Below are 13,570 nucleotides of genomic sequence, written 5' to 3'. Positions count from 1 at the left end.
TGTGCACAGGTGGCCAAGAAGGCCAATGGCATCTTGGCCTGTATCAAGAACAGTTGTGCCAGCAGGACCAGGGAAGGAATCATTCCCCTGTACTTGGCATTGGTGAGGCCACACCTCCAAGTACTGTGTTCAGTTTTGCTCCCCTCCCTTTAAAAAGGTCATGGAGGCACTGGAGTGAGTCCAGCGAAGGGGAACGAGGCTCATAAAACGTCTAGAACATGTTGTGAATGGCTGAGCTGAGGGAGTTGGGTTTGTTTAGCCTTGAGAAGAGGCAGCTGAGGGGTGACCTCATTGCTCTTTACCACTGCCTGAAAGGGGGTTGTAGAGAGGGATGGTCTCTTCTGCCATGCCTGCAGTGAGAGGACTAGAGGGAATGGCCATAAGCTGAGACAGAGGACATGAGGATTAGATGTTAGAAAAAAACTGTTAGGGTGTTCAGGCACTGGAATAGGATGCCTAGGGAGGTGGTGGAGTCACCATCCCTGTAAGTGTTTCAAATGTGTCTGGATCTGAGGCTGAAGGATATGGTTTAGGGTTTAAGGGTTACAGCAGAGTGGCAGGCTAATAGTTGGGTTTAGGAATCTTAGAGGGCTCCTCCAACCTTGATGATTCTATGACTCTGTGAAATCAGATGTGAAGCAGTCAAAACGCTGGGTTCATATTTTTCCAGCCTCTGATCTTGATACAGACTATTAATGATTGTATGTATCTTAAAAACATCTGTCTGTGTATTGGCAGTAAAATTCATTCCAGATTGAAGAGATTAATACAAGGTCTATTTAACACCTGCTTTATGCACTTGTATCAATCTTAAGTGGTGAGCTGGTTAATGGAGCTGTTTATGCTGCACCTTTGCTCAGAGGGAAGATATCCCTTAAATCAGTTTACAGCGTTATGCTTGGTATGTAGTTATGTGAGTTGTCAAAAGGATACAAAAATTTCTGCAGTCCAAGAACCCAGCTGGGAAGTTCACATCAAGAGCTGCCATTTTATGTGGTCTTTTCCTTAAGAAGTCAACATGTAAGTGATGGGATTGACAGCTTCTGATCTGGGCCTAGATTTGTAAAGTAATGTTTTCCTCTAGTGTTTAGGATAATAGGAAGATTTCTCACTGGTAACTATTGCTTTCCTTCAGTTTTGTGCTTAATTCTGTAGCTTACAGCTGGAGCAAGATGGGAACTTTTCCCAGTAAATATAACTAATGAAGTGAACCTGTTGTATTTTCACTAAGCTTTGTGATAGAGTTTCAATAATATCACCATTCAGAAGGTTATATGTGGGTTAGTGCACTGGCTTGGGAGGTAGGTTGTCTGTGTTTAAGCTCTTGTACATTTATATATTTGGTGTCTTTTGATCTGATGAGGATTTCTAGTTGGAAATAGAAGTTAAATGCATGAATCTCCCATGCCAGGCTCAGCTCTTACAGACACTTTTCTGTAACTTAGATCTGAAAATACATGTTTTGAAATTATTTTTGTGAAGATGCTGGAAGATATGTTTCTGTTCCTGTCCAAACTTCAAAGGGTTTTATGAAATAAAATTGTCACTTCCCACCCCTAGTTAGTTTGAGATAAATTTAAATGTCAGAACTGAAATAGACAAAAAAAAATTGAGCCTGGTGGCTCCCACAAAGCACAATTTTTCTGGATAACTTCAGAGAGAGTGTGAATGGTAAATGTGGAAAGATAACAAGATGCTGCATACTCTTATTGATATTAGATCCTGTCTTAGATGAGGCTATCATAAGCCGGTTTTGACATAAAAGACTTTATAAAAACTCATTAAATCAATCTCCAGTGTAAACTGTGCTTCCTCCATGTATCTTGCTGATGGTGCTATGCAACCTCTCTTAACTCCCAGATTAGAACAGATACCAGGGAAAGCTCATCACCTCAGTTCCACTGCTGATGCAGAGTCCAAGCAGTCTTTGGTGGTGATGTTTTTAGAGAGAGCCCATGGTCAGTGGATAACGTGTTTTCTTCCAGTGGTCTGTAAGGCATGTGTGGAAGATGACATATGAATGTCAAGTTTTAATTTAAAACTATTTTATCTGAATGCATTACAGCTGCTTTTTGTACTGATGAGATTCCGGATGTGCCTGGTATTTATCTTGGAATGATCTGTCTTATTTATGTGATCTTATTAGGTCTTGCTGTACTTAATGCTTATCCTCACCACACTTCTGTGAGTCCTGCTTTAGGAAGTGGGTAGGTAAGTTTCAGAGAAGTCCACGGAGATGTTCATAACATCTATCTTGACACTTGAATTGGGAATTAGGAAAAACTAAGATGCCTAATTGAAAGAAATCCTGCTTTCCAGAGCTACTTAATATTGGGAGCATGTATAGCTCTCAAATTGTCTCCATATTCAGCCTACACATGATTCTGCAGCTAGGCACAGATACCTGTAAGGAAGTGTTGTGTTCTGGGAAGTGAGGGAACCATGCACTGACTGGACTCTGTCAATATCTAGAGATCATTTGGATCCCTAGAAAACCCTGACCTCACTGGAGTGCTCAGAGCATAGCTCTGAAACCAGGATCAAGCACAACAGAGGCAGCCACTTTCAGTCAAAACTACAGTCTGTGACTGCCCACTTTATGTATAAAACCAGCTATTTCAGACATAGCAAACCTATCCTCAGTTGGCTTTTCCAACAGAAGAGGGTCATAGCTCTGTTTGCCACATCTTTAATTGCAACCATTACATTCTTGGGGACAAGAAAGCTGAAAATTCCTGCTCCCTCCCGAGTTTAGCTTGGCACATTCAACAGTAGAGAATGCAAGAGCCATGGGCAAGGAAAGGAGCAGGCAAGAGGGTGAGTAATTGGTTCAAGCACTCATGCAGGAATATGGAAGGAGTCATAGTCTAGTCTCTGTCTTCAGGGAATAATTCCATACTTTTTTTTTTTAATCCAGTGATTTTCCCATATGATGATGCCTCGTCTTGACAGTTTGGTAGGCCATGCAAATTGTTGCAGTGTCCCTTCCACTCTCCTACCGATGCGCACACACTGTGGCAATACAACTCCTTAGCACAAACACGGTTGGTTCCATGGTTCTCCAAAGGGCTGTTTTTTGTGCATGCATAGAAAAAACATTGCCTGTCCACTAGTTATTCCTGTCTCGAAGGAGTGAAGAGGCTAGAATGGGTTTTATTGTGCCAGAGCAAGTTACGAATCTTTAAGGAGACTCCAATGAGGAATGGGCTGTGGGCTGTGTTTTGTCTTATTTCCCCATCCTGCCTTCCCTCCCCAGGAGTCTTGTACATTTACCATGTGGTGGGGCGTGAGGGCAGAGAGCATGGACAGGAGGGGACTGCTAGCACTACAGGACTAAAAGGTGTCTTTTAGGAACAAGCTGTCTGCATGAGTTGTCCTGGCAGTCCATGCAGGAAAAGTCCAGACAAGACCAAAGGCTGGGACCCTGGATGTTTGGCAGAACTTTAGAGTTGTCTGCTCATCCTCCAGGATCTTATGATTCATCACTAAGGTAGAAATTCAGCAGGGTAGTTTCGAGTCTGACGACCCTACATGTTCTAGAGGAGTGGGAAGTGAGAACTGGAATCTCCTCAAGATGAAGGAGAACTGTGATCAAGTTTTACACTTCTGCTGTCAGTGCTCCAGCTATTAGGCTGTTACATGTGGCAGCTTTTCCTCTTTTTCTCCGTGTTCAACTGGATGCATAATCTCAGGAGCAGACTTTGTGGTCTAATGCCCTGATGCATTGTGATGCCTTAATGGACAGACCTAAGTTCCCGTGGCAGCAGGAGTAAAGGTGCAGCCTCACTAGGGAGTAGTTTAGAAGGGACCACTTAGGTTTGTAAATTTTTTTTTCCTAGGGAGTAGTTCTCAACTGCTTTACAATTAGAGCAGGATTTTTGGATTACCCTTCAGAAGCACCTAATTGCATTTTCCTAAGACGTTTTAGTGCCTAACTTTGGTCCTGTAAATCACCTGCTAATTTTTCAGCTTTGCAAGGCCTGAGTTGAGTACACAAATAGATGCTCCAGATCATTGCAGAAGATTAGATACGAGAACTGTGACAGAACGTGAAACCAAGTCCCAGTTTTACTATGTGATGGAAAAATGTGGTCACATTCCTGTATGCTTATTTTTGTTAAGAAATATAACAAATATAATAATAATATAACAAATAACAATAATTATCCAGCATCTGTGTTGAGTCTCAAAAGTTACCTGATGCAATATTGTAGTAATGGGATTAACAGATAAGGCAGTGTGTTGGCACCAAAGTGCATTTGCAGCAGCACTGGTTTATGTCATGTTTTTTATCAGAGATTTCATTGAGCAAGTTTCTGAAAGTCTTTGGCAATCTGCTTACTCCTTCTGTTTTCCATCTGCAAAATGATAGTTGTACTTTGTCTGCCTCACGTAGAGAGGTTGCAGGGAATTTGAGATATGAATTGCCTCCTTCTTCATGCCTTACGTAATGGTGACCTAATCTTGATTGGGTCTTCAGGTTACATTGGAGTACTGACAGTAATACAATCAAATTAGTCCTGGAGTGCATAAACAGAATTGAGGCATTTTCTGCAGTTTTGTTTCCTGTGATATAAATTTTTTGACTCTGGCAGCGGGAATTAGCAGTGCAGATTTTTCAGATATTTATGAAGGTGATACAAAATGTGACTTTCAGTTAGAAATGCCCCTAAAATAAAATTTTTGATGAGGTTATGTGAATGCTCTGTCTAGAGACTGTGGAGTAAAACCTGCACTCTGGGAAGCTGAATCCCATTCTTTTTGCTGAGTGATGATGTGCCCTCACACAAGCTTTGTGTATACTGAATCCACATCTGCTCTTAATAGTCAGAGGGCAGCTTTTTCCCCAAGTTTTTCAGAGTTGATATTCTCCTGTGTTGTCCCTTGCATATTGTGGCAGAGCTGAATTCTTAACCTCTTCATCTTTCTCCTTGACCACCTGTAAAACTCTGCCTTTTTAAGGAACTAATGATGTTCAGTATTTGTTGTGTGCTGTAACAGACTTGTTTGAGTGAGACGATAAAGGCATGATCATTAGTTGCTTATTAAACTGGACTTCCATCAGAGAATATTTTTCCGTAGGCTTTTTAGGCTAGGGCAATGGCCACAAAATTGCACCAAATACATTTAGACTAGACTAGAATAAACCTTCAATGATCTTCTAATTCAATGCTTGGCAACATCACAGCTGACCACCTGTTAAAGTATGTTGTTAAGGGCATTGTCCAAATGCCCTTCATACACTGACAGGCCTGGGGCATCAACCACCCCTCCAGGAAGCCTGTTCCAGTTCTGAACACCCTCTCAGTGAAGAAATGCTTCCTAATGTCCAGCCTAAACCACCCCTGGAGCAGCTCTGAACCATTCCCACATGTTCTGTCACTGGATCCCAGGGAGAAGAGTTCAGCAGCTCTCTCTCCAATATTTCAATACTGAGAAGATGATTTTTAATTTTTTTAAAAAAATATTTAAAGTGAAATTCCCTATTGAAATAAATGAATACTACTCCATTTATTTCAGCTGAGCTGTACAAATTCATTCCATTTTAGGAAGCATGCTTTTATTTAAAGCAGAACAAATGATTAATTGTTCTTTTCCTAGTGGTCTGAGGACAAATTAATATCTTCTTTTCCCATATATTGCCAGAATTACTTTATATTGTTTCTTTAGCTCTGGCAGTGGTGTAGCATTGAAAGTTATGATTGTGTCTGTGAAGTTGAAAGCTTTTTATATAACAAAAGCATACTGCATAGATGCAGATGAACAATAATTTATAGAATATGCTTGATTTATCACAATTAGAAAAAGCATTTTCCATTTAACACAATAGAAATATAATGCAATTCCCTTGAAATAACTCTTGCCAAAAAGAGAACAGATCTGCCTATTTTTCTTGGATCAAAATCAACCCAGTCTTAAGTGTATGTAGTAATAGCCACAGATTTGTCTATACTGACATACTCTCAAATAGGCTAACATAAATTCAGAGTGACTTTGCTGTGTGTCATATGTTTCTTTGTGAGCATGACTAGATGTACATTAGCTTTGTGTGAAAGCACTTTGTGCCAGGTGAGTACAGGAGGATGTTATTTCTCTGGTCTTGTTTTCAGAAACATCTGTACCACTTCAGAGGGAGCTCTGCATGTGTAGCTGAGAGGAAAATTGAACTAGCTAAGGCATTTAATCAAAATTCTTTGTCTCCAGGAAACTGTCTAGCTGGGTTTGGAAGAGGGTAGTGAACACTGCAATTAGAATTATCATTAATAAGAATTGTATTGTAACAGACATTATAATTGAGCCTTGAATTATAGCCAGCTGAATCTTGCTTACCTAGAAGGAACTTAATTGTTTTACTGAGCATGTTTCCAAGATACATTATACCAGATGAGTGTGATGTCTGTCCATCTTTTGGGGGCTGCCAATTTTCTGTATTTTTTTACTTAATGCCCTGGTTTGAAGGAACAAAAGCTTTTTGCTTCTGCAGCTAAGCACTTACAAACATCCTTTTTCTTTGGTGAAGCATAACTGCAAAACTAATTTTAGTCCTCCATGAAGAACATGGTCTTTTGCAGCCCCTTAGAAACAATTTGCAAGTCTTAAAACTCCCTCAATAAAGGAGTAAAATTCACATCTTTGCTTATTTAATATAGATTGGTTATCTCTGGGAGTATTTTTGCAGCGACTTCAGCCTGATAGTGATCAGAGTCCAGAAGCAGAAGTCTGAGCAGAAGAGATTTCTCCTATGTATGCATTTTGCTTCCAGCTTAGTGACTGATTTCAGGTCTATTACTTGCTCTTTTATTTTTTAAATTTAAGAGAAAAGGGGGCTGAGCCTCTCAAAATTGTCATGAAATTAATGTTTGCAAGTGCTGTGAGACTAAATCTATTGAGGTGCAAAAGTGATTTGATGAATAAAAAGGTTCAGAGATTTGTAGCAATAAATGTAGCAGCTTCAGCGGCAGAGTGAGTAAGTTTAAATTGAACATAGCAGATTGTTGCCTGATGGAAAAGGATCAGTGTAATAAACTATAGCCGCAAAGTTTCCCAGTTGCTCCTTTACCGCATTGCTGTGCACTGTGCCCATCGGTTTCACTGGAATCACCTGTGCTGTTAGATGCTACCTAATGTGGTAAGTGAAGCAGAAAAGGACCTTGAAATTATCCAACAGCATTCTTATTGGCAACTTCAGCTGAGAAGCCTTGATTTGACTAAGAATTGGAAGCCTCTCTCCCTTTAAAGGTGCTCCCCATGGCATTGAGGTGTTTTTTGGGCAGCTGCTGATGTGTTTTGAGCAAAGAAAGGAAAGGCTTCAGGATTGCCCGTTAGCACTGCCTTATATTCATTTGGGAAGAAGACAGGATGAGTTTCATTCTTGCAGAGTAAAGATTATAAATAGATTTCTTCAAGATAGCGTACACAGACACTTTCTCCCCTGACAGAGACTTCTCTGTCAGCATGAAACATGCTGAGTGATTTGGTGACTGCTGGCTTCGATTTTGGAGCACTTGCTAACCTTTACAGGATTTCCTTTCACAGAGGGATTGTAGCATCATGCTCCCTTCCTATTGTGCATAAAAATGAAACTGCTACCGAACAATTAAACCTCCTACTCCTGCCTCACAAAAACCTCGAAGAAGTGGATTTCAAGATATTAAAAAAACCCAAAAAAACCCAGCTCACAAAGCAGATTATATAAAGTACCAGAGAACTAATAGTCCCTGTTCATCAAGTTTTTAAAAGCTCAGGACTGATTCACAACAGTGCCATCTTTTACAAAATTAGATTGCTGTTTCAAACAAAATATTTTTGCTGGATCCTCTACACTTATTTTCAGTCACCCCAGTGTACCCTGCTTGCAGCTCATACCTATATTTGAGGGCTTAGACCTCAAAGATTTGCATCAGTTCTTGATCATTAGAACTCCTTACAAGAATTATGTAATTTTCTAGTAATATATGCCCCCCCAAATCAAATAATTTTTGAAAAATACTGTGCAGTGAGTAGTATTTGTTAGTGTAAAATTTACAAATGGTTGCTACATCAGTCAAATGAGAAACTCTTATCATCTGGCACCAGTGATAGCCTTGTCTCCCTTTATTGACAAAATAGAACTGACATTGCTGTACTTACCTAATTAAGAAGTCTAAATTGAGACCTTAGTTACCTTAGGTTACCTAAATAGTTAGCTGTGGATATGCCTCTCTCTCTATTGATTAGATAAAGAGCTTAATGCAGTTCCTGTCAGGCACCTCAGCTAGGCAGGTGTGTGGAAGGGGGAATATTTTCTTAACGAGACAACACATGGTGTTACTCCTCTGCAGTGGATACACGTCAGTTAGATACATATATATAACACATCACAGTTCAGGTGTGTTACCCAAGCAGGTGCTGTGCAGCCAGAGCTCTCTGCAGGCTTGTGATCCTCAGAGCTCAGTGTGTTGGTCGAATGCTTCAGGGATGTGTGTGGGAGATCCCTGGAGAGGGCAGTGCCAAGTCGCTCACATGGTGTCCGTGTTTGGTGTGGGTAAGCAGCTGAGCAGGCAGCACGTGCTGCTGCGGCGAGTCGGCGTTGGCAGGAGTTCTGCTGAGTCTCGCTGAACCAGGGCCAGGGGGCTGATGGGGGCTTCATATTGAAAGCCATGTCTCTCAATTGAGACATATTATTTACCTTTAGTTACTCAAGGGCATTGTAAATCTTCCTTAATTTTTTTTCTTCCCACAAGACTGCTGTCGGCACAAGTTTGAACTCCTTCGCACGTCACTCTGTGTGAGGGATCTTGAATGCTGTAGCCAATGGGTCATCAGGCAGAGCCAGTGGATCTTTGTAGCTGAGGCAGCTGATCCATGCACTTAGGCAGTTTGGCCCTTTATCTCTCATCCAACACCCTGGGTCTTCTAAAACTCAGTGTGCTACGGTAGTGGTTGTGAGGGGCATGAGATTTGTAACTCCCTCTGTCTCTGCTTATGGTATTCCAAGTCTGGTTTCTCCTTCCAGATCTTTTCCATTTATCTACATAGTTCTTAGCTGTCTCTCGCTGCTCTAAATCCCTTCCCTTTGCACATTTAATGATACAACTACCTTGATTTAGCAAGATTGTCTTCTTTTATTCTGTTCTCAGTGATTAGTTTAGTTGATTTTCCAATCCATGATTGCTACCAAAAAATACACTCCCAGATGCATTGGTTCTATCTAGCTTTTAATGACCAAAGTGAAAATGCTGTTTTGCAACTTCCTAACCCGTTGAAGTTGCTGCCCTTGCAACATTAAAAGTAGCATCTTTCTCTTCAAATTATCTAGACTGTGTTAGGGGAAAAAAACCAAACCCAAAGCCAAACCTTCCAATCCATGATTGCTACCAAAAAATACACTCCCAGATGCATTGGTTCTATCTAGCTTTTAATGACCAAAGTGAAAATGCTGTTTTGCAACTTCCTAACCCGTTGAAGTTGCTGCCCTTGCAACATTAAAAGTAGCATCTTTCTCTTCAAATTATCTAGACTGTGTTAGGGGAAAAAAACCAAACCCAAAGCCAAACCACAAAACAAACAAGTAGTTGTTTGGAAATTACACTATAATACTATATAGGGATGGTAGTTATGGGCACTTCCATTTTTGTTCTCTTCTGTGTATAAATTTCAGTTTATGCAATAAGCAGGGATTTTCAAGAAGAGAGGAGGGCCTTGTACTTTGGGAGGTGAAATCTAGCTATTCTAGGGCATGTGAAAGAAGTTAGAAGGTGAGTCACGCAGTGGACAAGTTCCCAAGACATCACCATCAAGTGTTGCTATTTCCAGACTGGAATTTACATTTTTCAGCCTGAAGAATTGAAGTAAATTTTTGTTGTGAAAGCTGTAACTTGGGTGAAAAAGCTTTTCCCCCAGGTTTTGTTTTAAAGGTTGAGGATCTAAGACTGAAATTCGTAGGCTAGCTGCTGACTCTGTATCTGTATCATAGGATCGTGGACTGGAAGGGACCTTAAAGATCATCTAGTTCCCTTCTGCCATGAACAGGGACACCTTCCATTAGGCCAGGTTGCTCAAAGCCCCATCCAGCCTGTGCCTGAACACTTCCAGTGTGTGGATGTGGGGCATCCCAAGCTTCTCTGTGCAACCTGTGCCATTGTCTCACCACTGTCACAGTGAAGAATCTAATCTAAACCTACCCTCATTCAGTATAAAACTGTTGCCCCAGTCTGGTCGCTACTTGGTAAAAAGTCTCTGTCTGTCTTTCTGAGAAGCCCTGTGAATATTGAAATTCCACAGTAAGGTCTCCCTAGAGTCTTCTCTTCTCCTTGCTGGACAACGCCAACTCTCTCAGCCTGTCTTCCAAGAAGAGGTGCTCCATCCAGCCCTCTGACCTTTTTCATGACCTTCTCTGCATCCACTCTAACCGGTCCACATCTTTCCTGTACTGGGGACTGCAGAACTGGATGGAGTACTCCATCCATCCAGGTGGGGATCTCATGAGTAGTGAGGAAGAATCACCTCCCTCAACCTCCTGGCCACATGTCTGATGCAGCTCAGGATACAATTGGCCTTCTGGGCCAAGTGCACATTAATGGATCGTGTCCAAGTTTTTATCAACCGATGCCTCCGAGTCCTTCTCTATAGGGCTCTGTAGGCCATTCACAGAGAGGAACAATCTTTTCTGCAGTGTCATGCTGAAACATCTGACTTTGGCATGGGCTTGAGGTCACTCTGGAAGTGTCTCTCCACTGATGAGAGCAGGAGCTGCTCCTCTGTCACACTGCCTGTGTGACTAGCTCCCCACACCCTCTGTGTCCCACCGTGGCCAGCTGGCAACAACTCTGGAAAAGCTGTGGCTGTGTCTGTCCCACCGTGCCAGGGTAGTTTCTGGAATACACAGACAGCCCCATCTATGGCTTTCGATTTATGCTGTCCTTTGAATTTCCTTCTGCCGTCATTAGCACCTTGCCTTCAGTCAAATAAAGAGCAGGGACAGGTTCAGACACTTCCTTAGGTCAGTCAGCAGTGCTCCTGCACAGCACAGCTGAGGGCTATCATCTGACGTGGACTGAGCCCATTTTGTCATGTCTTGCCTTTTCCTGGCTGGAATTCAAAAGTTCTGACCTTTTATAACTGAATGCTGGGGACTTCCAGAGCCTGTAACTGTAAGAAGAGGTGTTGAAAAGCTGCTGGAACAGGGTGGAAATGCCTCATTAAAAAAATGATCCTTACCTGTACCATTAAGGCTTGTTCTATGTGAAACCATTTATATAACTCATCTCACTTTCAACATTTTTTGTGATTCCTGGCTGGAAGTGTAGGATTTTAAATGGGTATGAGTCTTAACGCAAATCGGAGTTGGTACAGTCATGAAGAATTGCCATCATTAATCCCCTGTGGACAACTTAAAAAGCTGGATCTGATCAGAGTGCTACACCATTCATTCATAAATCCCTTTGGAAAAGAAAAAGCATTGTTTATTCTCCTTTAAAAGACAGGAACATTCAGAAGGGAAATGCTTTGTCCAGGGAACACAGCAGACCTCTAAAAAAGCTGGGGCTAGAAATTCATGCGCTTTTAACATCCTTATCTATTATATTTACCTATCTACTTACCTATTACATGACCAGTCTATATGTATTTTATCTATAGGCTATATCAACTCTGTGGAAGAGCTGTTTCCTTTTTGCCAGATCTCAAAAGAGTGTTTACCTTTTGAGAACAAAGTATTTGAATGAAGATAAATCACGGAAAATCATGATGTACTTCAGTTTTTATTAGGTTTTCTATCTTTTTCTAACCAATCCTGATTTAATTGGTTATATAAGCATTGTAAACAGAATAAAGACTCAATCCTTACCTGTGGTAAAGGATAATGGGAGATTTAATTGTAACAATTCACTGTATTTCAATAAAGTAACTAAAGCTTGCAATACATTGGTTTCCTAAAACTGCAGAGCCATTTCTGAAGTGATTTCCTAAGGCTGCCTATCAAAAAGCACATTCAAAGCTCCTCTTCAGAGGCAAAAGTTTCTAAAGTGTTTGGGAAAATGATGTCAAACAAAGTAGGCTGGACCTGAGAGAGCCTGGAGCTATAAACGCAGGGGCCAGAGGTGGTGTGGAGAGCTGAGAAATTATTTGCCTTGCAGCAAAAGAGAAATAAAATCTTGGGCTGGGATTTTTGCCTGTGTGAGGTTGGGGAAAACACTGACTGCCTGCAAAGCTCCTCCATACTGTAATGGAGTTACACAACCTGTAATCTTTCTATTATTCAGTCTGTCACCGTAGGACTGGGCCATTTGTAGGCTACAGAGCATTTAAATGCTGACAGCTGTATTAGGCAAGGGGACACATTAGCCTTTATGTTTATAGAGGGCAGTGTGATAACAGCTCCAGCCTTCAGTGCTTGTCACACTTAACTGCAGATTTCAGACACCTCTGTGCATTTTGTGGACAAGAAGCTGTGTTGAAAAAGCAGGAGGCACTAGGGCAATAGTTATCTTAGCTCTTCTTTTTCCCTTGAGAAACTGGTGTACAATACAGGCCAAGAGGGTGTCAGCTGATAAAAGTCAGACAAATGTGAAGTGTTCTCTGGATTTGGAGCCTGCATTCGAGAGGAACCGGACATTGTCTGGCAGCACATGAATAAATGAATGAATGAATGAATATCCCCAATGTGCCCTTCAACCCTCCTGTTGATCTCTTACTATGCATAGGACCACCTTTCTTCTAGTTTTTCTTCAATACTTCAGCAAGTTGTAATAGACTCTTAGAAAACTTTTCTAGCCTGTTTGTTTACTCACATGTAAGTTATATTACAGTTACTAGTTTTGCGGCTTCTAAGCATGTTCTAGCAATACATTAAGTAATGGCACTTGTTTTCTGATTGCTTCCTCAGAGGATGCGGCAGTGGAGAATTTTAACACATTCAAAAGAACAGGAGTGCAGCCCACATTTGAAAATGTTTCTTGCTCTACAGTGTAACTTGCTTGTCATGGGCTCCAGAGGTCCTATGATGTGAATAGGTAGGGCTGAAACAGGCAATGCAGGGATGTCCCCAGGGATTTCCTCCTGCCTCTGCACCACTCTGTCCTGTCTGTAAAAATACTGCAGTGGCTGCACTGTGAACTGGGAAAATGTGACATGAAAGAAAAACAAGTTGGCTAAGGAGTTAATTAGTTGATTTTCCAATCCATGATTGCTACCAAAAAAGGAGGGAAGAAGTGGTTGTGAAGGACAGCAGGACAACAGCATGGAAGTGCAGAGTGATGGAAAGAGCACAGCCACACTTGTGATCGGGCACTGCTGCAGGCCTGGAGCTTTGCAGTGGTGTAGGGAGCCAAAGCACTTGGGTGGTTGTAGAGAAGAAAAAAAGACTTACCTGTGAGAACAGGGAGGAATATTTATTTATTTCCTTCTCACGTTTCTGACCTGTCCAACTTCCCAGTAGTGCATAGTTTGGATACCCTCCCAGAGCACACTCTCAGTCTCTCCATTGCATAATGTACTGGGACAAATTTATCTTTTTAGCATGTTCTGTATATATCACACTGATGTGGTGGGGACTGTCTAGTGGTGCTGTTATTTGTTTATGTAAGTGATC

The 13,570-nt window shown here is 41.4% G+C and overlaps 1 protein-coding gene across 1 annotated transcript in view; it reads left to right on the top strand.

Moving 5' to 3' along the window:
• Nucleotides 1-13,570, top strand: part of FKBP1B (FK506 binding protein 1B, 12.6 kDa) — a gene marked incomplete at its 5' end in the record, with an annotated part of 43,657 nt that overhangs the window by 978 nt on the left and 29,109 nt on the right. The gene's annotated exons all lie outside the window — the stretch shown is intronic.

This window comes from Acanthisitta chloris, unplaced genomic scaffold (assembly GCF_000695815.1).
Source record: "Acanthisitta chloris isolate BGI_N310 unplaced genomic scaffold, ASM69581v1 scaffold13808, whole genome shotgun sequence".
In the NCBI taxonomy this organism is placed as follows: domain Eukaryota; kingdom Metazoa; phylum Chordata; class Aves; order Passeriformes; family Acanthisittidae; genus Acanthisitta; species Acanthisitta chloris.
The sequence above is the reverse complement of the archived record's forward strand: the minus strand, read 5'-3'. Positions and strand labels throughout refer to the sequence as shown.